This window comes from Canis lupus, chromosome X, assembly GCF_011100685.1.
Source record: "Canis lupus familiaris isolate Mischka breed German Shepherd chromosome X, alternate assembly UU_Cfam_GSD_1.0, whole genome shotgun sequence".
NCBI classification, from domain to species: domain Eukaryota; kingdom Metazoa; phylum Chordata; class Mammalia; order Carnivora; family Canidae; genus Canis; species Canis lupus.
Window position 1 is genome coordinate 90,017,275 of NC_049260.1, and position 24,575 is coordinate 90,041,849.

General features: G+C 40.4%; 1 long non-coding RNA gene and 1 pseudogene across 2 annotated transcripts; both read left to right on the forward strand.

The window, feature by feature from the left end:
* The first annotated feature begins 700 nt into the window (after positions 1-700).
* On the forward strand, positions 701-12,072 carry LOC111094817. 2 transcript variants are annotated; one of them, XR_005386408.1, is made up of 3 exons: positions 701-1,293; positions 5,442-5,501; positions 12,017-12,068. It is a non-coding gene; the product is annotated as an uncharacterized LOC111094817 (long non-coding RNA). The 2 variants fall into 2 exon arrangements; XR_005386409.1 differs by lacking the exons at positions 701-1,293; positions 5,442-5,501 and adding an exon at positions 9,067-11,103 and having other exon boundaries at positions 12,017-12,072.
* On the forward strand, positions 6,488-8,482 carry LOC475340 (splicing factor proline and glutamine rich pseudogene; annotated as a pseudogene).
* Positions 12,073-24,575: the final 12,503 nt, after the last annotated feature.

The window sequence follows — 24,575 nt, forward strand, 5'->3', positions numbered from 1 at the left end:
TTTTTTTTTTTAAAGTGGCTCCATCCTAAGCATGGAGCCCAATGTGGGGCTTGAACTCATAATCCTGAGATCAAGACCCAAGCTGAGATCAAGAGTCAGATGCTTAATGGACTGAGCCACCTAGGTACCCCTTAACTTTCTTTCACTGCAATTCTTTTTGGCTGGTAGATGTTTTCCCGTATTGTCCTGAAGTTATATACTTCGTGCTCCTTTTTTTTTTTTTTTTCAAATGGAAGCTTAAAAAAGAAAAAGACTTAAAAACTTAAAAAAAAAAATCTGATCATACAGGCAAAAAAGCCTTGCAATCCAAACAGCTGTATCGTAGATTCTCTCTCTTCCTCCTTCAGTGTATTAAGGGCCAGGCTAGCACAGAGTTCGGCAGAGGGAATACGCATACAGGAAGAAGAAAAAAAGAGCTGCATTTTTCTGGCCTCAGGAGATTATGACAAGGAGTCCAATGGTACTCACTAAACAAATAACAATCACACTGTGAGTCTCAAGTAGTATATTAGAATAGTGAGTGTAACCCTGAGGACAGACGGCATTCTTCCTCCTATTCCCCACTTCCAACTCTGGAGAGAAGTATCTTCTCAGGCTGTTCCTACATTAACGGGAGGTACTAATGCCTTATCAGTTAGCTGTGCAAACTGAACGCCTGGCATTTGGCTTTACTGAGTTACCTTATGTTTGATTGGTTTAGATATTAGATTAAGTGTCAATGGCACTGCCTGTGGACCCTCCAAAGCAGGAAAACGTGTCCCAGTAGAACGGGTTGGGTCTGGACCACTGGGCTAGTTGGCTCAGTGGAGGACATGGAGAGGAGTAAGGGACAGACAGGGCTAGGCAGTGAGAGATAAGAGGGAGGCCCCAGAGTCAGGCTCCCATAAATGCCAAGGACACCAAGATGCAACAAACCCAGAGATAAGGAAGTAGATCTGGTCACCTGACCCCAAATGTTAAGGAGTATCTTCCTTTGATGGCTACAATGTAATCACAGAGACTCACCAGACCCAAAATGACATGTCATTCACTCAAGACGGCACAAGAATCTCAAGGCCATAAACTCTCTGGTCAGGTTCTCTATAAAAGGCCAGCCACAAAAACCTTCAGCGGCAACCCTGTAGGGACCCCCTCTTCCTCCTGAGAGCTTTCTCTGTATCTTTGCTTAATGAACTTCTATCGCTTTGCTCACTCTCCTTTGTCTGAGAGATTCATTCTTCAACTCCGTGAGACAAGAACCAAGCTCTCCTACAACATTTTGGTGCCTAAACCCAGGATCACTGCCATCAAAGGGTGAGTAAATGAGGACTCTTCTTTTTCTTTCCTGGGAGATTTAACTCCCTTAAATAACCCCTTCTTTTAACAAACAGCAAAACTGGGCACCTGTCAGCCAGTTAAAGGTGAATAGCATGGCCTCCAGTCTTAAGACTCAGGTGACAGGCTTCTGGAGAGAGGATTGGTCCATCCCCCTTCCCCAAAAGAAAGGAATGTTGGGGGCAGCCAGGTGGCTCAGCGGTTTAGCACAGCTTCAGCCCAGGGCGTGATCCTGGAGACCCAGGATCGAGTCCCACATCGGGCTTCCTGCATGGAGCCTGCTTCTCCCTCTGCCTGTGTCTCTGCCTCTCTCTCTCTCTCTCTCTCTCTCTCATGAATAAATAAATAAAATCTTAAAAAAGAAAGAAAGAAAAAAAAGGAATGCTGGCCTAACCCTATCCAGTTCCTCTTGCCATTCTCTGGCTTTTTTTTTCTGCTTTTCCAGCCTCAGGGACTTTCCCTATAGTGGGGCCATGCTTGCAAATGGGACCTCAGGTGTAGGAACAGAATAACCACCAAGGGTAAGGCGAGGAAACTTAATTCAAATTGGCTTATAATTAGCCTGAGTGCTCAGGCACCAGGGGGCTAGGAATGCAAGCGAATTCACAGGGCCAAGGGCTGAGGGCTCTGGCAGGAGAGCTCTGAAGAATGAGGTCATTTCTAGGATTCCCTGCTAGTCTAAGGTTCATCCAGAGGGCGCACATAGGACTGGCAATCCAGTGCTCTGAACCTGCCCTTGGGTTACTATTCGGTGGCCTTGGGGTCTTTGAGACATGTAAAAGGATGGAGACCGGCCCTGGGGGTCACATCCTGGGGAAGCCTCACCCACAAGCAGCACACGCTTCCCACTGAGACACCCTAAGTATTTCGCTTGCATTCTTTGCCTTCTAAAAAGAATATCAGGGGATCCCTGGGTGGCTCAGCAGTTTGGCGCCTGCCTTTGGCCCAGGGCATGATCCTGGGGTCCCGGGATCGAGTCCCATGTCAGGCTCCCTGCATGGAGCCTGCTTCTCCCTCTGCCCGTGTCTCTGCCTCTCTCCCTCTCTCTCTCTCTCTCTCTCTCTCTGTCTATCATGAATAAATAAATAAATAAATAAATCTTTAAAAAAATAAAATAAAAAGAATATCACAGTTTAAACTATTAACCTTGCTAAACTGTATGATTAGGCCAGACTTTTTGGGGCAAATCCAGATGAGACAAGGAGGATCAGGTCAGGGATGGGTAGGAGTGGCAACTGCTCCCGCCAGCCTGATCCCTCCTCAACCCAAGATGTTAAGCCACTCTTTCACTTTGGGTAGGTGAACCAGGGGGCACCTTGGTTCACAGGGGAGAGCTAATATGTAGGGGCACCTGCACAGTCACCTCCCTATAACAGGTATGGGGTAACTGACTCCTACCAGGATTGTGGGAAGGGAAGAAAACCATCCTCTGCAGGGACCCCTCTGGATTGGGTACTGCAAAATTGAGTAATTCCCCCCTTGTAAAACTTGTCTAGCATTTTCCATGGGTTAAAAACAGTGGGTTCTTCAAGGCAAGGTAAAATGACCTTCACGGTAAGGCACGGTCTCTTCTTCAGTTCCCAAAGCCTCTGCCTTGAGGTGTCTTTTAACCCACTGGAAACTATTTGGATTGCAAAATTTAGGGAAGGTCTGAGCTCCTGTAACACTGTATGGCCTCCATGGGATCAATCGGAGGAAACACAGGCCCTCCCTAGCGAAGGGGATGATGACCCTCTCACTGCCCCTCCTCCTAATAGATGTGGGGGCTTCTCCCTCATTTATTTCCTAGGTTAATGGGTATCATTGGAGCCAATTGTGGTTAGTCTAGTTCAGGATGGGGACGTTAAGGAATATTCCCAAGCAGCTGCCGAAACTCTCTTTGTTTGGTGGAAGTTCCTCATCTTCTCCTGCCTGACGTGGACTGCCTAATTCCACTCATTGGTGGAAGAACATGGCATTTGCTCATTTGTCCAAGTGGATGAGCTTTAGAACTGGGAACCCTTTTTCTGGTTGCACTTCACCTTTTCTGTCTCCCCTCCCCCTGCTTCTGTTTCTGCACCACTTTGGGTGCCACTTGCATACACTGCTCACTTCAGATTTCCCCACCAGTGTCTCAGGTAACAATTGACAAATGGGGAACACACTGAATTTTAAAAGTGGACCCAGGGGAAATATATTCAGTATGTAAATTAATTTAAGTTTGTTCATTTGATATGATAGACATATATTTAAAGTTATCAGCATTAAATATAAAGCTTTTATTCTATCAAGGTTTGCTAGAGGTCAAATAAGCTCCGGTTAGCTCTGTTGTAATTTGTTAGCAAAAAGATGACTTAAAATGATGGTTTATCTTGTCTGTCTCAAAGTTTTCATAGGTAATTGTTAAGATAGCTTCAAAGGTTTTGGCAATGGAAAACTTTAAAGTTCAGCTTGAATGGTAATTGAGATTGAATTCACTGGATAGCTAAGTCTTTTTCAAATAGGATAAAGTCCTAAAGCATTTATTATTGGATATAGGTTTGTGCTTTTAACTTCTTATTGCAGAGAAACTAAGGATATTTGAGTCTGTTGGTAAACATGCTTCATGCTTAATAAATTCATAAATTTGTCTTATAAAGAGTTTTGATATAATAGTTCACAATTGGTTACTACTTAGTTTTCCCTGAAGACTAAATCCTGCTAATGTAATTAAGACTGATGGAGAATAAGGGAAACAACTCTGTATGTAGAAAGGGTGGAAATATATAAAAAAGATATAATAAATGGAAATGCATTTTTCTTAAAGGTAAAAGAAGGTAATTTGGTCCTAAATGAGACTGGTTGTTTGAAAAAAAAATGGCTTGGAACAAAATCAGCATGTAAAAGAAAGTTGTTGAAGGTTTGTGAAGGGAAATCTTTGGAAAGGTATTTTAGATGTGGTGACGATAGACTAAGATTAAAATGAAGGGTTTTTAAAAATACACAGCTATAAGATTAAAAGTCTGCTTTCTCTCTGTTTGAAAAGACAAGTTTTCTTGAATTGTTGGCCTTCCCTTGATAAGAAAATGTAAACAGTTGTTTTCTCTTTGCCAGCCCAGAAAAACTAGTTTCTATGTTTTGCCTTTATCAGGCATTTAACATCCCTAATCGTATTTAGGAATGTGCTTTAAAACTTTCTAAGGTTTTAACAAACTTCCCAAGATTTAAATTGTAAATGGAGACTTTTTGACTCATTAGGCCTTTTATTTGGCATATTAAGTTACTCTGAAATTACTGTTGAGCAAATGATAAGCCTTAGGTTACATTTGGGTAAATGCTGTAACTATTCTAGAGATGATATGTAATTCCTAAAGTTTTAATATAAGGTCATCACTTGATATTTTGATCGCTGAAATGTTATGTGTCACAGAAATAACTGAGTTTCCTTCTCAATTGCATCATAATGAACTCATATCTGATTATTAACCATGTCCATTTCTAAGGCTTTATCATTTATAGTTGTTCTCATTCTCTCGGAAAATGAGTTTCATCTCCAAGGAGGTTCATATAAAGGATCTTTAGGACAAATACAAGGTTTTGAGGTTTTTAAGATCAAAACTGAAATGGGTAAGAATTTCCAGAACTAACAAAGTTGCATTCAAATTAAAGAAAAATAGTAACATGGCACTAAGTAAACCAAAAGGATAATTATAGTTTTGTGACTCTTGTTTGAAACACTACTGGTTCTCTGATGTTTGCTCTCCCAGGTTAAGAAAACCTAAGATATCTATGACTTACAGAAATGCGATAAAGTATTCATTTGTAAATAAAATAAAGCAGTGACTTTTCTCTCTAATTGAACCCTCTGAAATTCAACAGGTCTCAGTAAGTATTCTTTCTTTCATAGTCATTTGCATAAGTTCAATAAGAATCTGCTCTTTTAAACAGGACACCACTGAAAATACTGGTTCTTTTACCAAGGGTTTGACTGGGATGTCTTATTTGAGAGACATGCATAGACTCAGATATGACCAAACAGCTTTAAGAAACTAAGTTTGACTTAATGAAACATGGAGTCACAAAGCCCCTTGGAAATGGTGGCCTGATACCTTGCTTCCAGAGTTCCCAGCAGCCTCACCAGGTAAGTAAAGAATGTCACTTCCTGGCAGGTGCAGGAACGTCAGGATACTTTGGGGACCTTGTGAAGAGGAATCCACCCACATCTACCGGTATGTCTGATGGCAAGTACTTGGCTTGGCTTCTGGCCTGGTGAGGCTACTAAAAGCTCAACCTAGAGATTCCTTATAAAACTGTTCCAGCAAAGCAGATTCTAAAAGATCTATATGATCAATCATTATTCTTGCTGAGTGTATGTAAATAATCAGGCCAAGTTTGTTAAAAGTGGACTCGTTTTACAGACAGGTCAGTCCTGATTTGGCTACCTCTGATTTTAAAAAAAATGAGAGTTATTATAGAGGGAAACTATGTTTTAATAACACATCCTTGCAGATGGTAAATTATAGCTCTGATGGTTTTTAAATGAATGCTGTTTGCCTAAGCTAGACTACTTGAGGTAAACTTCAGAGAAATAGTTTTTGTATTTCTATACAATTGCTCATGTACAAGATACTCTATACTTTTTTTTTCTATGGGATAATAACAGGACCCCATGGGTATAATGATTATTTAAACAACTAAAAAAAATGGGATTCATTCCCCAGCAATTATATAACTCAACTCGCACTTTGATCAGTTCAGTATGGCTGGGATGACAAAATCGCTCCTTTAGAGCCAGAGCATACCCCACTGCATGAGGTTACCTATGGGCTTGTGTAAATAGTGGATGATCTCACTTTATGATGAGATTGGATGGTTTACTGGGGGATGCCCTTATCTCTTGAGACAAGTTTTCTCCTACTTGTAGTGATACCTCGTAATTATAATGCTGTTCAGGCTAGATCCAATAAACAGCCGCGGGGAAAAAGGATCTCCAAATATCAACCGGGGGATCTAGTGTTAGGAGGGACCATATGTTGTCATTCTCTCTACTCCAACTGCTGTCAAAGTTTCAGGTCTTGGATCCTGGCTTCACCATTCCTGTATTAAGAAGTGGACATCAGGCCGGTGTCATCCGCCATCTTGTGCGAAGCAAGGTGGCCTCTACTTCCCCGAGCGACTTCTCTGCTTCTGCCTCGACTGCCCCTTGATCACACTCATGTCTCGGGACCCGTTCCGGAGCCGGGGCGGCGGTGGCTTCCACCGGCGCGGAGGAGGCCGCGGCCGCGGTGGCCTCCACGACTTCCGCTCCCCGCCGCCCGGCATGGGCCTCAATCAGAGCCGGGGACCCATGGGGCCCGGCCCGGGCCAGGGCGGCCCCAAGCCCCCGATCCCGCCACCACCTCCGTACCAGCCGCCGCCGCCGCCACAGGCCCCGTCCAAGCCCGTCGGTGCTCAGGGACCCTGGCCGGCTCCGGGAGAGGGCAGCGCTCCGCCGGCCTCCGGCTCGGCACGGCCCGCCACTCCTCCGACGTCGGGGGCCCCTGCGGGCCCCGGACCCACCCCGCGGCCGCCGCCGCTGCCCGCAGTCACCTCGGCGCCCCCAGGGGCGCCCCAGACCGCGCCGCCGTGCGGCGGGGTCCCCACCACCCCGCCCCAGGCCGGGGACCCGCCGCCTCCACCTGCAGGGGGCCCGGGCCCCGGACCTAAACAGGGCCCAGGCCCCGGAGGCCCGAAAGGCGGCACAATGCCAGGCGGCCCGGGGCTAAGGACTCCCGGCGGCCTCCCCACGCCGTGGCACCGGGGTGGCGGGCGCGGGAAGCCCCGCGGAGGGGGGCAGCGCCACCCGCCCTACGGCCAGCAGCACCGGCAGGGGCCCCCGCCCCGCGGCCGCAGCGAGGAGGAGGTGCACTCGGAGGGGTTCAAAGCCAGCCTGTCCCTCCTGAGGAGGCCTGGAGAGAAAACTTACACTCAGCGCTGTCGGTTGTTTGTTGGGAATCTGCCTGCTGATATCACAGAGGATGAACTCAAAAGACTCTTTGCTAAATACGGAGAACCAGGAGAAGTTTTTATCAACAAAGGCAAAGGATTCGGGCTTATTAAACTTGAATCTAGGGCACTGGCTGAAATTGCCAAAGCTGAACTCGATGATACACCCATGAGGGGTAGGCAGCTTCGGGTTCGCTTTGCCACACATCCTGCTGCCCTGTCCGTGCGAAATCTTTCACCTTATGTTTCCAATGAACTCTTGGAAGAAGCCTTTAGCCAGTTTGGTCCTATTGAGAGGGCTGTTGTAATTGTGGATGATCGTGGGAGATCTACAGGGAAAGGCATTGTTGAATTTGCTTCTAAACCAGCGGCAAGAAAAGCATTTGAAAGATGCGGCAAAGGTGTTTTCTTACTGACAACAATGCCTCGTCCAGTCATTGTGGAACCACTTGAACAATTAGATGATGAAGATGGCCTTCCTGAAAAACTTGCACAGAGGAATCCAATGTACCAAAATGAGAGAGAAATGCCTCCTCGTTTTGCCCAGTATGGCACACTTGAGTATGAATATTCTCAGCGATGGAAGTCCCTGGATGAAATGGAAAAACAGCAAAGGGAACAAGTTGAAAAAATCATGAAAGATGCGAAAGACAAATTGGAAAATGAAATGGAAGATGCCTATCATGAGCATCGGGCAAATCTTTTGCGTCAAAATCTGATGAGGTGCCAGGAAGAATTAAGACGCATGGAAGAACTTCACAATCAAGAAATGCAGAAACGCAAAGAAATGCAACTAAAGCAAGAAGAAGAACGGCGTAGAAGGGAAGAAGAGATGATGATTCGGCAGCGTGAGATGGAAGAACAAATGAGACGCCAAAGAGAGGAAAGTTATAGCCGGATGGGCTACATGGATCCAAGAGAAAGAGACATGAGAATGGGTGGTGGAAGAACAATGAACATGGGAGATCCCTATGGTTCAGGAGGCCAGAAATTTCCACCTCAAGGTGGTGGTGGTGGCATAGGTTATGAAGCTAATCCTGGAGTCCCACCAGCAACCATGAGCGGTTCCATGATGGGAAGCGACATGCCTACTGAGCACTTTGGGCAGGGAGGTGTGGAACCTGTAGGTGGACAGGGTCCTAGAGGAATGGGGCCTGGGACTCCAGCAGGATATGGTAGAGGGAGAGAAGAGTATAAAGGCCCAAACAAAAAGCCCCAATTTTAGATGTGATATCTAGGTTTTCATTCCAGTTTCTTTTTGTCTTTTCTTGTTTAGATACCAATCTTTTAAATTCTTGCATTTTAGTAAGAAAAAGCTACCTTTTTATGGATGTTAGCAGTTTATTGACCTAATATTTGTAAATGGTCTGTTTGGGCAGGTAAAATTATGTAATGCAGTGTTTCAAACAGGAGAATTTTTTTCTTTATTTCCTTTTTTTTTTACTTGTATAATGTCCCTCAAGTGATGGCAGTGTACCCTGTGCCACTGAATTTCCAAAGTGTACCATTTTTTTTTACTGTGCTTCGAATAAATAGAAAATATAGTTATAATATGGATCTTCAACTTTGCCATTCATGCTTCTATACATATTAGGCTATGCACTTTGAAAGCATGAGCATGTCTAGGCCTTTGAACGGCACATGCCATTTCTGGGAAATGTATCTGTAGGCTAAGTATTGCTTTCTACATATAAGTACCCTCTTGTTTTAAAAAGAAGAAATGAAGGCAGCCCGGGTGGCTCCCTGGTTTAGCGCCCCCTTCAGCCCAGGGTGTGATCCTGGAGACCCGGGATCTAGTCCTGCGTCAGGCTTCCTGCACGGAGCCTGTTTCTCCCTCTGCCTGTGTCTCTGCCTCTCTCTGTGTCTCTCATGAATAAATAAATAAAATCTTTAAAAAAATAAAAATAAAAAGAAGAAATTCATATTGAAGTAGTTTCATTATTTGATTTGTTTGGCATTATAGGAATCAAGCTGGTGCTAAGTCTTTTTAAATGGTTATGTAAGCAAGCTGAACTGTAAATCTTCCTTCAGGAATGTGTATTAAGATTATGGAATAGGTGAAAGACTATTGATAGGGGAGAAAGTGGGTATGACTAAATGGATCTTTATGGCCGTATGATCTATCTTTTCCTTGAAAGTTTCTGAAGAAAAGTGGAAAGATCATTCTGTTGCGCTCCTCCATTCTTGTTTTTAAAAGATCAACTCCCAAGCCCTACAAATGGCTTGTACTGAACTTTCACATTTGATTTAAAGATTGTTAAACATTAAAAAAAAAAAAGAAGTGGACATCAGACCTCGATAGTCCTGCAAGTAATCCTCCAACCTATTCCTGTGAGCCTATAGAAGACTTTCGTTTACTAGTCAAAAAACAAGGCAAGTAAATCTAAGCCATGGTTTTGGGGTTACTTTTATTATGCAATAATATACATATAAGCGCTATGACGGAATGTTCTATTTTAACATCCCAGGTCATTAATATAACTGTGGGAGGACCCTTAACTTCCAATTCTGGTTCAACTGTTCTTTGCCTGTTGGCCCCATAATGTAGAAAAAGGAAAATACTGTTATTTATGAACAGAAAACAGCCGACACTTCCAGTTTCACCAACTTAACAGATCAATTCCACAAACAAAATAAAAATTATACCATACAACTGGTTACGAGTACTTAATAGATGCAAGAAATACACCTGTGTAAAAATACAAAAAGGATCTCACGATATTGATTACAAAATTCCTTTCCCACTGAGGTCACTATAAACCCAAACCCCATGAGACTATTGACTGCATCCAAGTTTTAGATACATATGGCTCTCAATGTCATGAGGCAATCTCAGTTTTGTGTTGCTAACAGTAACTCCCCACAAAGTTTGCTTTTCTATAGCCTAGTGGGTGTGGGGGCCACCCAGGCAGAAATTTAACGACTCAACAATCTTGCTCAGCTTCAAGCTTCTCTACAGTACAGGCCCCGTCTAAAACATATAGTCCCAGTCAATTGCATATGCATAGCCTGCAATAAGCCTACTACCCAGTGCAGCTTTACCTTACAACTCCTGTTGCCAACTAGAGACTTATACCTACCAAGAGGATGGGCCTTACTTTGTGCCAGTATGGCCCATTATATCATTCCTAAATGATTCTCGGGGTTATATACTGTAGGCAAACTAGGATTATTGTTCTTCTCACCACCAGCAACCCGTTATCAACAACAACTGCCTCATTTACCCTCCAATTGCAATGATAATGTGGTTCTCATATCAGATGGGGAAACAGCAGCCTTAGCCCTCTCCCTCGTGGCTCTCCCAGCACTAGGAAAGGTCTTACATCATGAGATAAAACTGTTTGCTCAACAGAACCTTAAACAATACATCCCAAGTCTTAGATGCTCTAAATCAAGAACTAAGTGAAGTTAGGGCAGGATTTCTAGAAAATCGGGCAACTATTGATTACTTACCACTTCAACATCACTTAGGTTTTAAAGAGTTTCCACACATGTGCTGTTTTAATATAACTAACAATTATTATAAGATCTCACAACTAATAAGTGACATTCGAGCTCAACTGGACAAAATCAGAGTCTCTCCAGGATTATTTGATTGGCCTGGAAACTGGGGTCAATATTTCAGAGATGCCATTATACTGATGGAACTAATTGTTGGATTTTGACTTTCTTTCTGTGTTTGTTGGAGCCTGTGTCTCCTCATGCCTTCCAACATCTCTTGGGAGCCATACCATGGACCTCTTGACATACCTCTGAGAATACCCTGACTGCCGACCCCTCACACTGTCCTTTTCCAGCCTCAAGAAGCCAGAGCAGTCATCGTCCCACTCCCTAACAGCAGTTAAGGTTACTATTCCAGGGGGAGGAATGAGTAAGGGACAGACAGGGCTAGGCAGAGATAAAGGGGGGGCCCCAGAGTCAGGCTCCCATAAATCCCAAGGGCACTGAGATGCAACAAAAACAGAGATAAGGAAGTAGATCCGGCTACCTGGCTCCAAATATTAGGGAATATCTTTCTTTGATGGCTACAATGTAATCACAGAGACTCATTAGACTCAGAAAGCAGTACGTCATTCACCCAAGATGGAACAAGAATCTCAAGGCCATAAACTCCCTAGTCAGTTTCTAAGTAAAAAACCAGCCAAAGGGACCTGGGTGGCTTAGTGGTTGAGCCTCTGCCTTTGGCAGAGGGTGTGATCTGGGTGTCCTGGGATTGAGTCTCACATCAGGTTCCCTGCAGGGAGCCTGATTCTCCCTCTGCCTATGTCTCTGCCTCTTTCTCTGTGTCTCTCATGGATAAATATATGAAAAAAATCTTTTAAAAAATGACTAGCCAAAAAACCTTCAGTGGCAACCCGTTGGGACCCCTCTCACTTTTGAGAGGTTTCTCTGTATCCTTGCTTAATAAACTTCTATCACTTTACTCCCCTTTGCCTGTGAGATTCATTCTTTGACTCTATGAGACAAGAACCAAGCTCTCCCACATCAGAGAATGAGGAGTAAACAGCTAGCACAAATTGAGGTGACTTTGACTTTTTTAAAAAAGATTTTCTTTGTTTACTCATGAGAGACACAGAAAGAGAGGCAGAGACATAGGCAGAGAGAGAAGCAGGCTCCCTGCAGGGAACCTGATGTGGGACTCGACCCCAGGATCCCTGGATCACTACCTGAGCCAAAGGCAGACAGTCAACTACTGAGCCACCAAGGCGTCCCAACTTTGACTTTTTTTAAAAAAAGATTTTATTTATCCATTTGACAGAGAGCATAAGGAAAAGGAGCAGCAAGCAGAGGGAGAAGCAGGCTCCCCGCTGAGCAGGGAGCCCAATGCAGAGTTTGAATCCAGGACCCCAGGATCATGACCTGAGCTGAAGGCAGATGGTTAACCGACTGAGCCACCCATGTCCCTCAAGGTGACTTTGACTTTATCAGGAATGGTACCAGCTCTGAATAAAGCAAAAGAGAGATGGGGATCATCAGTTACATTAGTCATATTTTTGACTCTGAGTGCACACAGCAATGTGCAGCCAGGTGGGCAATGGATATCAGCATAGAGAACAGAGGTCAAGGACCTGACATGTGAGGGTCCCCACATTCCCTCTGCCGTGACACTACATAAGCCATATCCCTCTTCCCCCTAAAACTACAGTTCAGCCAGGAGAGAAGCAGGGAGGAAGGGAAGCTGCCCTAGAAACTAAGCTGTTCACTGAGAGAATCTGAACATTTTCTAAAGTGACTGTTTAATTTTAGATCAGACTAAGGTTTAAACTGAATTGGACATTAATTTTAACCCCCACCAATGAGAGGGTGGGGAATCAAGAAAAAGGCCAGATTGGTTGTAAATAAAATAAATAAGTCACATTTTCTCTGCACAATGAAGTTTTAGTGTGAGGCAAATGGAAATGCTAGATGTAAACCATGCCTCTCAGTGATTTTCAGATGGTTATTTTTGCTTCAAAGAAGGATAAAAATGCTGAAAGAGGGGATAAGTTATAAGGGATTTCAATTCCAGTTACACTGATCCCTGATCTCTGTATAAATCTGAGTGAATCCCTGGTTCTTAGAAAATGGTGTTGAGAATATACAAATTTAAGAAAGATTTCCAGAGATGCATTGGGACCCAGATGCTTGCATAATGTTGCCTTCCTGTTTTGGAGTAATAATAAAGGAAAGAAAGTATAAACTAGGCCAATGGATAGGGTACATCAATATCATTACATATGGGGTAAAATATAGAATAAGTTAAAAAATTGATTATAAAAATATAATTAGTGTCTAAACATATTAACACTTAGATGGAGTTTTGAGTAATAGATTTCATGACTTACAAACCATTCTATTTACTTAATGCAGATTACTGCAAAAATAGTTGTAACAATATAATGTGGATTGAAAAATAGGAAAAAAATGCAATTTGCAAAATGTTACTGTTATTAATAACCCACTTTTATATCATACTTTATAGTTTACAAAGCTCTTTCATATTCACTTAGAAGTCATACTTGATTTTAAATATATAAATGAATAAAAATTATTAACTAAAGGATTTCAAGTGAATTTATGTGAAATATATTGAAAACATGGGTCCAATATTTAAATGTCACATAAATCAGGTTATATTTCTAGAATTGCTTCAAGTGAAACTGATTATTAATTTTTTACTCCTCTGTACAATATTTTCTCTTCTTATATATTAGTTCTTGGAAAGATGAGACTGAGATATTTTTTCTCAGACATTTCTCCTATTTTATTCATAACAAAAAATATGTATGTTGTATTCTCTGAGTTAATTTGAGATTTTTTGTCTCTGACCCAAATATAATCTTGAGTGAGGTAGTTAAACTCACCAAAGGTTAGTTTCCTTATTGTAAATTGGAAGGTTGGATTAGTTGCTAAGACTATTTCTGACTCTGATATCCTATATTCTATGAAATATTCGATATAGTCTTTGTACCATAAGTACATCCAGAACTTCTCATCACTGACATGTCCCTTCTAATTTCTCAGCTATCACCATCTGAGAGACCTTATCCACATGCTCAATGAATATGCTTTCAACTAAGTGGAAAACAAAACAACAAAGCCTGGAAGTACTCTCTGGATTCCAATTCAGTTTTCATCCACGTTCTAAATATGATTTCATAAAGTGTCACTGAACACCAAAGACCATCTGTCTTTCAAACACAAAGCAAAATGACTTATGCTGTAGAGATTGCAGAAAGCATAATTGGTGGACTAGGTTTAGAATGGAGTACCATTCCTGTTTTTTTACCTGGATCACTGGGAGAAAATATGTCGCTTCATCCATCCTCTGGTTTCTCCATTTGTATAATCAAATTCTGTATCCAGACCTTCGATGGCTTGCTCGTGCCCATTCCTGTGTCAGCTTGTTTTCATCGTTTTTGTTATTTCATGGTATGGGATTTAAAGATGGCTCCCAAGTGGCCACTTATTGTCCTCTTCTGAACTGTGATGAATGGAAACAGTAGAATAACGGGGCCGCCTCAGATACCACAACCCCACAAAAGACAGGATCACAGTGGCCTATAGGAACTGCTGGAATACCATTCTGTAATATATAGTGTGTGTCAGTAAAGAAGGTTAAAACTTCTTGGATTAAATTGACATACCTGGGGGGCCTGGTTAGCTCAGTCGGTAGAGTGTGAAACTCTTAATCTCACAGTCGGGAGTTTGAGCCCCACATTGAATGTGGAGCCTCCTTAGAAAAAAAACAAAATTAAATTGACATATCTGCTAAGGCATGTTCTTCCTTGAGTCGCCACTGCTGCTGTTGCTAACTGGAATGGTATTTGCCATATTTTGAATGCTTACTTTATCAGGAATTTCACATTCATAATGATATTTGAGTCTCACAACTTAAATAAGGAAATGGTAATATTCTTCTTTTACAGATGACAAAACTGATCTTAGAGATGTAATTTATTTGAGAACATAAAGTTTAAAATTGGTAAGGCATGGATGTGTACCTGGGTTTGTCTGTCTCCAAAGCCTGATCTCTTTATTACTAAGCTAAAAGACTTGTGAGGGAAAACTGTTACAGAACCTTTAAACTTTGGGGAATTCATGGTGAGCCATGTTTGTATCTCTGAAAGTATAGCATTCTATTTTAAAACCAAGTGGATTTTCCAAAGGTTATTGAATAATGTAAGAAACTAGTGCTAATATAAGACAACTTTATGCTTTTTGGAACTTCCCATCTTTCTGAACTTTGGAAATTAAATGGCTGTTAACTTTAATCTGAAATGGCTGTAAGTCAATACTCTGACAAAGGGCATAAAAATATTGGTAACTGAGTAAGACTATGATTACTAATAAAAATCTAATAGAATTTTCTTATTAGGAAAAGTCTATTCAGATTTGACTTTTTAAAAATGTACAGTTGTAGAAGTTAAAAATGAAAAACTAATGCTGTAGTTTCCTTTCTTATGTATCATATAATTTTTGTTTTTGCATTTAAAACACACAATTTTTAAGTTGAGAGTGATGATTAAAAAAACACTTAGTTCAACCCATAAATTTACAGATCAAGAAATCTATCACCCAGAGATTACATAACTTGTCCAAGGTCACACAGGGTCTCAGAGCCAGGACTAAAATTATGGTCCCTGATTCCCTGGCCACTCTTTTTTATATTTTATGCTCTATGCTACATGCTTATTGTAAGAAATTTTGGAAGTCTAACAGGTGCTTTTAAAAATCACTTTTTTATTATGCCTGATGCCTGTAATTTTAACTCATTGGTTTTAAAATAGAGATATTTAAGGAACTTGACATATAATGAAAAGCTATAGAATTTGTCCACATCTTTAATGGGAAAGCCAGTGCTTTTTAAAAGGAAAATATAATTCCAGAAAACCTTTATTTGGTTACATTATTACTAGCTTATAAGTGAGTGAACATTTGAAACACTGATTAAGAAGCAAATTTCTACCCAAATACTTGAGACTGAAGAAATAGAGAAATACATTCTCTTTGGATAAGCAAACAATTGGTGAGGCTAAATAAAACCATACTTTGCACCCTTCTCCCCCAGCTTTGTTGAGATAGAATCAGCATATAACATTCTGTAAATCTTGGGTATACAACATGATGATTTGACCTACATATAGGTCACAAAATGATCGCCACAGAAATGGTAGTTAACACACCCATTAGTATATATATTTAGTTTGTGTATGCGTGTGTTGAGAACCTTTAGGATTTATACTCCTAGAAACCTTCAAGTGTACGATACAGCTCATCAACCCTAGTCATGCTGTACAATAGCTCCCCAGAATTTATTCAGATTATAACCGGAGGTTTGTACCCTTTGACCAACATCTCCCCATTTTCCCTATCCCTCAGTTCTTGGTAACCATCATTCTCCTTTCTGTTTCTCTAGGTTTATTTGATTGTTGGTTTTAGATTCCACATATAAGTGAGATCATGTGGAATTTGCCTTTCTCTGTCTGACTAACTTCAGTTAGCATGATGTCCTCCAGGTTCACCCATGTTGTAGTAATAGCAGAATTTCCCACCTTCTCATGGTTGAATAATAATCTTATATATTCATATATTGTGCTATTGTATCATTTACAGGAAAATTGTCAAATAATTTTCGAATAGATTTTATTTTTCTCCTTTCAAGCATGCATTCCAATCAGCAACATAGTTTGATTTCTTGCAAGGAAGGGATAAAAAACAATTTGCTCAGTGAGGTAAGTTCAGAGAGACATTGCACACATGTATTAGAATGGCAAACCAAAACCAAACCCAAAACCTGACAATGCAGGGTTGTTGGCAATGATGCAGGGCAACCAGGACTCATTCATTCACTGCTGGTGGGGAATGCAAAATGGTACAGCCACTTTTGAAGGTAGTCTGGAATTTCCTTATAAAGCTGAACACAGTCTTACCATGCCATCCAGCAATTATACTCCAAGATATTTACTCAAATGAGTTAAAAACTTGTGCCCAAACAACACCTGTACACAAATGTTTACAGCAGCTTTATTAATAGTCACCAAAAAAAAAAGAAGCAACCAAGATCCTTCAATAGGTTAATGGATAAACAAACTAGGGTACATCCATAATGTGGTATACATTTACTAAAAACAAACAAACAAAAAACAACAATCTGGGGATCCCTTGGTGGCTCAGCGGTTTGGTGCCTTTGGCCCAGGGCGTGATCCTGGAGTCTCGAGGTTGAGTCCCACGTCAGGCTCCCTGTATGGAGCCTGCTTCTTCCTCTGCCTGTGTCTCTGCCTCTCTCTCTCTGTGTGTCTCTCATGAATAAATAAATAATATCTTTTTAAAAAATCTCTCCAAAACCCTCTTAAGCCATAGATGAATCTTAAACAGATATTCTTAAATGATAGAAAGCAGTCTAAAAATGCTATATACTACATAATTCCATTTATATGACATTTTGGGAAAGGCCAAACTATAGAGATAGTAAATATACCAGTGATTACTGGTGGTTTGGGGGAGGGTAATAAGCAGGTGAAACAGAAGGGATTTTTTTTAGGGCACTGAAACTATTTCATATGATACTGCAATGGTGGATACATGACATAATGCATTTGTCAGGTCCCATAAAACTTGACAGCACAAAGAATCAACCTTAATGCACAAAAATGTTTAAGTCAATTAGGAAGTTAGGGGATCTTGAAATGAATTAAGAATGTAACATAAGATTTTAACCATATCAAAAAGGTATGAAGTGACCTCATTGAGGAGAATAATATGTTGACCTAAATAACTTTGAAAATAAATAAACTGTAAGAATTAAGTCAAAAGGAACTGTACAGAAGCACTGTACTCTACTTGATAAAGGTATTTCCCATGGAGATGACACTAACAGTTTTGAAACCACTATGCCTATATCCTGGAAATGAACAATTAACTAAGTAGATGGCAGTTGGTAAGAGCCAGGTTTCTTTTTTTTTAAGAATTTATTTCTTTATTCATGAGACACACACACGCAGAGAGAGAGAGAGAGAGAGAGAGAGGCAGAGAGAGAGGCAGAAGCGGGCCCCATGCACAGAGCGATCCCAGATCTCCAGGATCAGGCCCTGGGCTGAAGGTGGCACTAAACTGCTGAGCCACCCAGGCTGTACAAGAGCCAGGTTTCTTGACGTTGGAGTTGTGAGGTTATAGGTAAGCAAGGGAAGGGGTCTAGCAGGATCCACGTAGTAATGGATTAGAGTTGGAGACATCAGTAAAAACTCTTACTTGCCTTAATATAGGTAAAGACAAACTCATGTAGAACTATTTCTAGATATGTGTATTTACATAGATTAGTATACACAAATAACTTTCCTTGCTCTCTCAGCTGAGAGGGCCAGCAGCAAATGACACTGCAGTAGCAATGAAGATGCCTAGACCACAAATCTTTGTTTCTAATACCATTCTCCAATAAAAGGAACCAAGAATTCTCAGAGAAATGACCGGGGCAGAAAATGTCTGGTTTTTTAGTGCCAGAGCATCCTCTAGCACCAGAAACTAAGGTAGCCCTCAAACCAAACCAAACCAAACCAAAATCACAATAATGGGGATATGTCAAAAGGACAGAGAAGCCAAGTGACAGAGCTCCCAATGACCAACTCTAAAACAATTTGTGCAAGAAAATAAGGTTGTATTGGATTATAACACAACTTAGAAAAATAAATATCTGTGAATTCATACTAATATAAATAAATGATTGAATAAAGAAACAAATGGAGGGGGGAGAGTTAGACAAACCTCCCTTGTGGAAGATTTATGTAGATAGTCTGCTTTCAAGGAGATGGAGCATAGTGGAGGTTGTGCATAGTGACTTCCTTTCAAAGAGCTGAGTACGGAAGAGAGTGGGGGAATGGTAAATTTACTTTGGAGAAACCTGACAAAACTACATCAAACAGGTGATCCAGGTTAATAGTATCAGTGATAAAACATGTGGAGAGCCTGTACCCTTGGTAAGAAGTGATGAGAGTGGTTTATCTGTGATCCTCCACCATGAAACCCTTAACATCAGTCTAATCATGAGGAAAACACCAGAAAAGCACCAATTGAGGGACATTTTACAAAACATATGACCAGTACTCTCTCAGAGTGTCAAGGTCTTCAAAAACAAGGAAAGCCCAAGCCACTGCCACAGCTGAGAGAGCCGAAATGGACAGGACAACTAAATGTAATGTGGCATCCTGATGGAACTTGCAAGAGAAAAAGAACAATAGGTAAAAAAACTAAGGAGAGCTGCATAAAGTATAAGCTTTAATTAATAACGTATCAATATTGATTCATTAACTGTGGCATTTTCTTTACTAACTGTAGGCAAAACGGGGCAGCCCTGGTGGCCCAGCGGTTTAGCACCGCCTTCAGCCCAGGGTGTGATCCTGGAGACCAGGGATCGAGTCCCACATCGGGCTCCCTGCATGGGGCCTGCTTCTGCCTCTCTCTCTCTCTCTGTCTCTCATGAATGAATACATAAAATCTTTTTTTTTATGATAGTCACACACACACAGAGAGAGAAAGAGAGAGAGGCAGAGACACAGACAGAGGGAGAAGCAGGCTCCATGCACCGGGAGCCCGACGTGGGATTCGATCCCGGGTCTCCAGGATCGCGCCCTGGGCCAAAGGCAGGCGCTAAACCGCTGCGCCACCCAGGGATCCCCTACATAAAATCTTTAAAAAATAAAATGGGCCAAACTTGGCATGTGTTACTCAGAAACTTTGTACCAGTTCTAGCAATTCTTCCAGCCTAAAAATGCTCTAATATAAGAATCTATTTAAGAAAAAGACCTAGCAGAACAGTTTGAGGTTATTAAAATCAATTTATTCTTAATCGTTAATAAGGTATTTGACTAAGGCTCAGAATTTGTTGACCTTCCTCTCAGCCCATACGTCCCTCCTTTCTTCTCAAGACCATTCACCTGAATATTTTCTTAGTGCTTTCTTTTTTTTAAGGCTATCTAGGGAGGGTGTGCTCAAGCTAAGAACAAAAGTGGCTCAACTATGAATATAAGCCCTTTGCTACAAGAAACCACACTTAAGGCCCAATTGCAACTTCTATCTGGGGTTTGTGTGTAGAATGATCTGGGAAAGTAAGCCACTGCAAGCTCCAGATGGAGAAGGAAGGAGGCAGAGGAAGCCCAGTGTTTTGGTTTTCTTTGAGCATTAGTCATTCTGAAGTCCATGTCGGACCTTAGCCAGTTGTTGAGCCCTGTACCCTGTCATTCAGGGTGCTCCCCTGTATGACGAAACGGTAAACTTAGATGAATTCTCAAACTTTAGGGAAATATTTTCCGGCTCATTTTAGAGGATGACATGAAAGCCTTCTGTGCATATTGGGTTCACCTGCTCTCTGAAGTTTCACCTAAAAAGAAACATTCAAAAGTTCCATAGCTTCTTCAAGGATGCTAATCTTACTTCTGCACAGGTACTGTAGAGCACAGACTGGTGCTGCCTTGTAAGAGAATCGTATGTCTCAGCTGAAGATTAGGTCAAACTCCTTTAAAGAAGAGTTCACTGAGCCTCTGTGTTAATTAAATCAACAGAAGGGGCAACATTACCGGACTCTGAACAGATATTGAAGTCAATGGCAGAGAGGAATGCAGTCTTGGGAGAAGGAGCAACTACTAAAGGATATTCAGGCATCCTCCTCCCTTGATTCAGGAAATAAATCCTGCAGAGAAGAAGGCTAAAGGGCTATAGCATTTAGCAAATGAGAAAAGCATTTCAGAAGGAAAAAGGTATCCTGTTAAGTGGAACTTTAACAAAGAAAAATCAGAACTTCAAAACATCTCTTAGAGTTCGATAAAATATATTGTGTATGGTGCCGATATTTTATAAAATTGATTTTCCCTTTATTATAAGTCTTTTTAAATCCCCAGCACCCCTCCCTCACCTCCTGCCATTACCCATTTGATACTTAAACGTTACAAGAGTTGTCCTTTTGTTTTTATTTATAGATTGCTGATTCTGCTGGCCCCTTGCTTCTTTCATGCTCCCTATTCTCTGTTCTGTCCAGTGTTTATATTTAGAAATAAGCTAGCAGCATCCACAAAGTGGTAGGAAACAGGACTCCCAAATCCACATGCACTGACGCTCAGAACTTGGGAAAGAAGTTTGTTGATAGGAACTGGGTGGGGTTGTTGTTGTTTGTTTTGTTTTGTTTTGTTTTTCACTAAAAACAAAATTCACTAAATTCACTAAAACGTGAATTTCATGAAACTGGCAGGTTTATGTTTTAATACTTCTAGGAATTCTAAAGTTTTTTGTTTATGATGAATAAATCTAAGTGCCACGTTTTGTGTATTTAAAAAAAAAGATCTTATTTATTTGGGAGAGAGAGAGAGAGAAGCAAGCACGTGGGTTCAGGAGTGGGGGGTGGAGGTGGGGGGGATGGGAGGGAAGAGGAGAAGCAGACTCCCTGCTGAGCAGGGAGCCTGACTCAGGGCTTGATCCCAGGACCCTGAGATTATGACCTGAGCTGAAGACAGAACTTAACCAATCCCTAAGTCCCGTAGTTTAATAGTATCAGCAATTTGTCAAACAATTAACATTTTCTCCTTAAACGTATAATTTCAAATCATATAGTATGTGGTTCTTTATTCTCTTTTGTGACCCTTGTGTTTTATTTGGTTTCATTTTATCTTTTTTAAGGAATATATCTCTTATGTTATAATGAAAGTCAAGGCAAAAAGTGATTCAAAATATATGCATTCAATTACAGAAAAGATAAGATCCATGATGTGAATGAACTGTGCCTTGCCAACACCATGGAGGAATTAACAAAGTCTATTATGCCAATGTATTGATTTTGCCTTCTGCAGTTCACTTCCAAGATTTAGAGATTTAGAGAAGCATCAAAACTGTGCTTATAAGGCAGAAATACAGCAGAATGATTGAATCAGTGTTTTGGATAACTAGTCCTTTATATGGACAAGCATTAATGTAATTAATATCATATTGACAACCAAACTGTTGCTGTGATTGACTCCGTTAAATCATGGAGATGATTGAGTCATGTCTTTCAAATAATAACAGTGGTTAATGAGAAAGGATTCTCAGGTTCTTCTAATGGATATCATTCAGTTCCCTGACTCTGAAAAGATACTAGATTTATTCCCCTTCTTTCTCTACCTCTTCTACTTGCCTTTTTATTTCTATTCAATATATAAGTCTATACCATACTCCTCCCTTGAGGCATGGAGATAGATAGATATAGATATTTCAAGAGGGGGGGATAGTTTGGGTTTGTGGAGGAGAGAAAGGGAGATAGGAAGATTGGAATTCTCTTCTTAAAGTGTTTGCAAATGGAAGGGAGAAATGATAAGTTTTCTGGATCAAAGCCTTAATCCATTTTATAGACTTACATATATCACCAGGACTATAGATCAAAGGTGTTTTATTTGCAGTTTTCATAGCCTTTTATGGAGTAAGATGTGGTAGGCTAAAAGGAGGTTGTGCAAAAAATTACTTTTACAAGGAAACAACTTGGTTTATTCCTTATGATACGTTAGACATTCTGGCTGATAACACACTAATCTGGGTAAATGTCCTAACTCTCCTCTTATACTTTAAGCACCTCAATGGTAGTGACAGTGTTTTATTCCTATTTTATCCATCAAGGTAGCTAACATAGTACCTGGTACAAAGCAAGTACCCTATAAATGCTTCTTGAATAAATGAACCCTAGGGAATGGAAAGCTGTAAGACAACTTTTTAACTTTGAAGAAAACTGTAGTCCTTAAGGTACATTACGTGAGTTCTGTGTACATTTTAAAATGATTCAAAAAGGTGAAAACTTACCCTCATTAATTATAAAGGTTTATGTTAGCAACCACTTAGTTCCTATGGTTACATCTCCAAGAAATTATAAAATAGGCACTTCAAGGGTTTGGGAACAGGAACAAATTGGCTGTTATAGAATTCATGAATGCTAATAACTCATTTACTTATAATGCTTTATAATTAATTGGTTTAAAATCATCTACTGCAGTCTTAAAATGAATAGGATATTTAAAGGTCACCATTGCTCTTGGCTCTCATTTAAAACTCTAATCGAACAAAAATACATTGCGGATATCAATTAAAACATTTGAAATTATTCTTTAGCTAAACTTGGCCTCGAATACTAAATGATGTATTCACTTGCTATCTTTTAACTGTGGTGATCTATACTCTGTGATTAAGTTATTATAAAACCATAATTTCCAAGATTTTGGATGATGGAGGATATGCCCATAATTTATGAAATAGAATGAATTATGTACACACTAAGGTAATTTCTTGTGAGATGTTTAGCAATGAATCTTCACTTTTTTCCCTTCACTGGAAATGCCAATTGATATCATGTGCTAAACCAAGTTTAACACTACAGATACAAATTCAATGATGAGAATGTTCTTTTATCAATGGAAGATATAGCATCCAACAATAAATCTCAACAAAAATGCAGCAACATATCTACACATAATGTTAACACAGAGAAATAGCATTTCTTGTTGGAATTTTTGACAAGGGGTGTGTAAGCAGGTATACTAATACTACTAAAATTGCCAATTTGTAATTTTTAAATTCTAAGTGTTCACAAAAAGTTATCACTGTTGGTTTGTAGCAGAATTTTTCCAACTATATTCCATGGAATGATGTTTCAGAAAGTATTGATAGAAATGCTATTGATAGGGCTTCAAAACCAAATATGTTTAGATAATTGTGCATGTTGGTTCTCTCACTGTCTTCTTAGTCTAAACAGGTTTTTCTATAGTCCTTAAGGAATGTAGGAAAGTATATCTACCCACTGAATGATATATTTTCTAAGAAAACAAACCATTAAAACATCAAAAAAACGTTTTGTTCAATATGATGCATAAATCAACAATATATAAAGAAGCATACATGCCAAGTGTGACAGATTGTATTTTCCAGAGACAACTGCAACAACATTTCCCATCCCACATGTTTTTCTTACAAAGTGATGTTGACATCTTCCCTTTGGAGAAGTGGGGTGTGTGTTGCCTCTCCTTAAATCGGGGTGGGCTCCTAATTGTATGTAACTTCTGCATTGCATGGACTTCTGAGGCTAGGTCACAAAAGGTGATATGGTGTCTGCCTGATTTTTTTGAATACTTGCTTGGAGCCTTGAGCTGTCATGTAAGCAGTCTACCTGTCTTGAGGGCTCCATGCAGTGCCATGAGGAAGGGCCCAACTAGCCCATATGGAGAGGCCACATGGAGAGTCCATGAGACAACCTTAAGTGAAAAGAATGCCTGGCACCTTAGCTCCCCTAAAGTTCCAGCTTCAGTCACCATCTGACCACAATTACATGTGAGACTCTGAGCTTGAATCACTCAGCTGAATCCTTCCTGAAATTTCTTGGCTCATGGAAACCAGGAGACATAATGAAATAATTTTTGTTGTTTTAAACCACTAAGTCTTAGGGTGATTTGTTATGGAGTCATAGCAATTGGAACATCAGGTACCATGTTCAATATAATCTTTAGTAATAATACTAATTCTTCCATCATAATGATGAACCACTTATAGTCTCTTTGACTTTCAGCTTTTGTCATTGTGAAATGAGGATAATCTTTTGAATTTAAAAAACTAATATGAGAAGCAGAAAACCTATTTCACAAGTTCCAATTCTTGAGATCTGTGGTAGACAAGCTGTGCTCACTGTCCAAACTATTTCCAGGAACATAATTCAGGGTTACTAAGTCACCAGGAGCATATGGTTCAACTGTTCTTCTTAAATTATTTAAATACAAGAGAATATTAGAAATTTTGGCACCTGTTTCTTTACCATTCACTGCCCACAAAAACCTTAATATGAT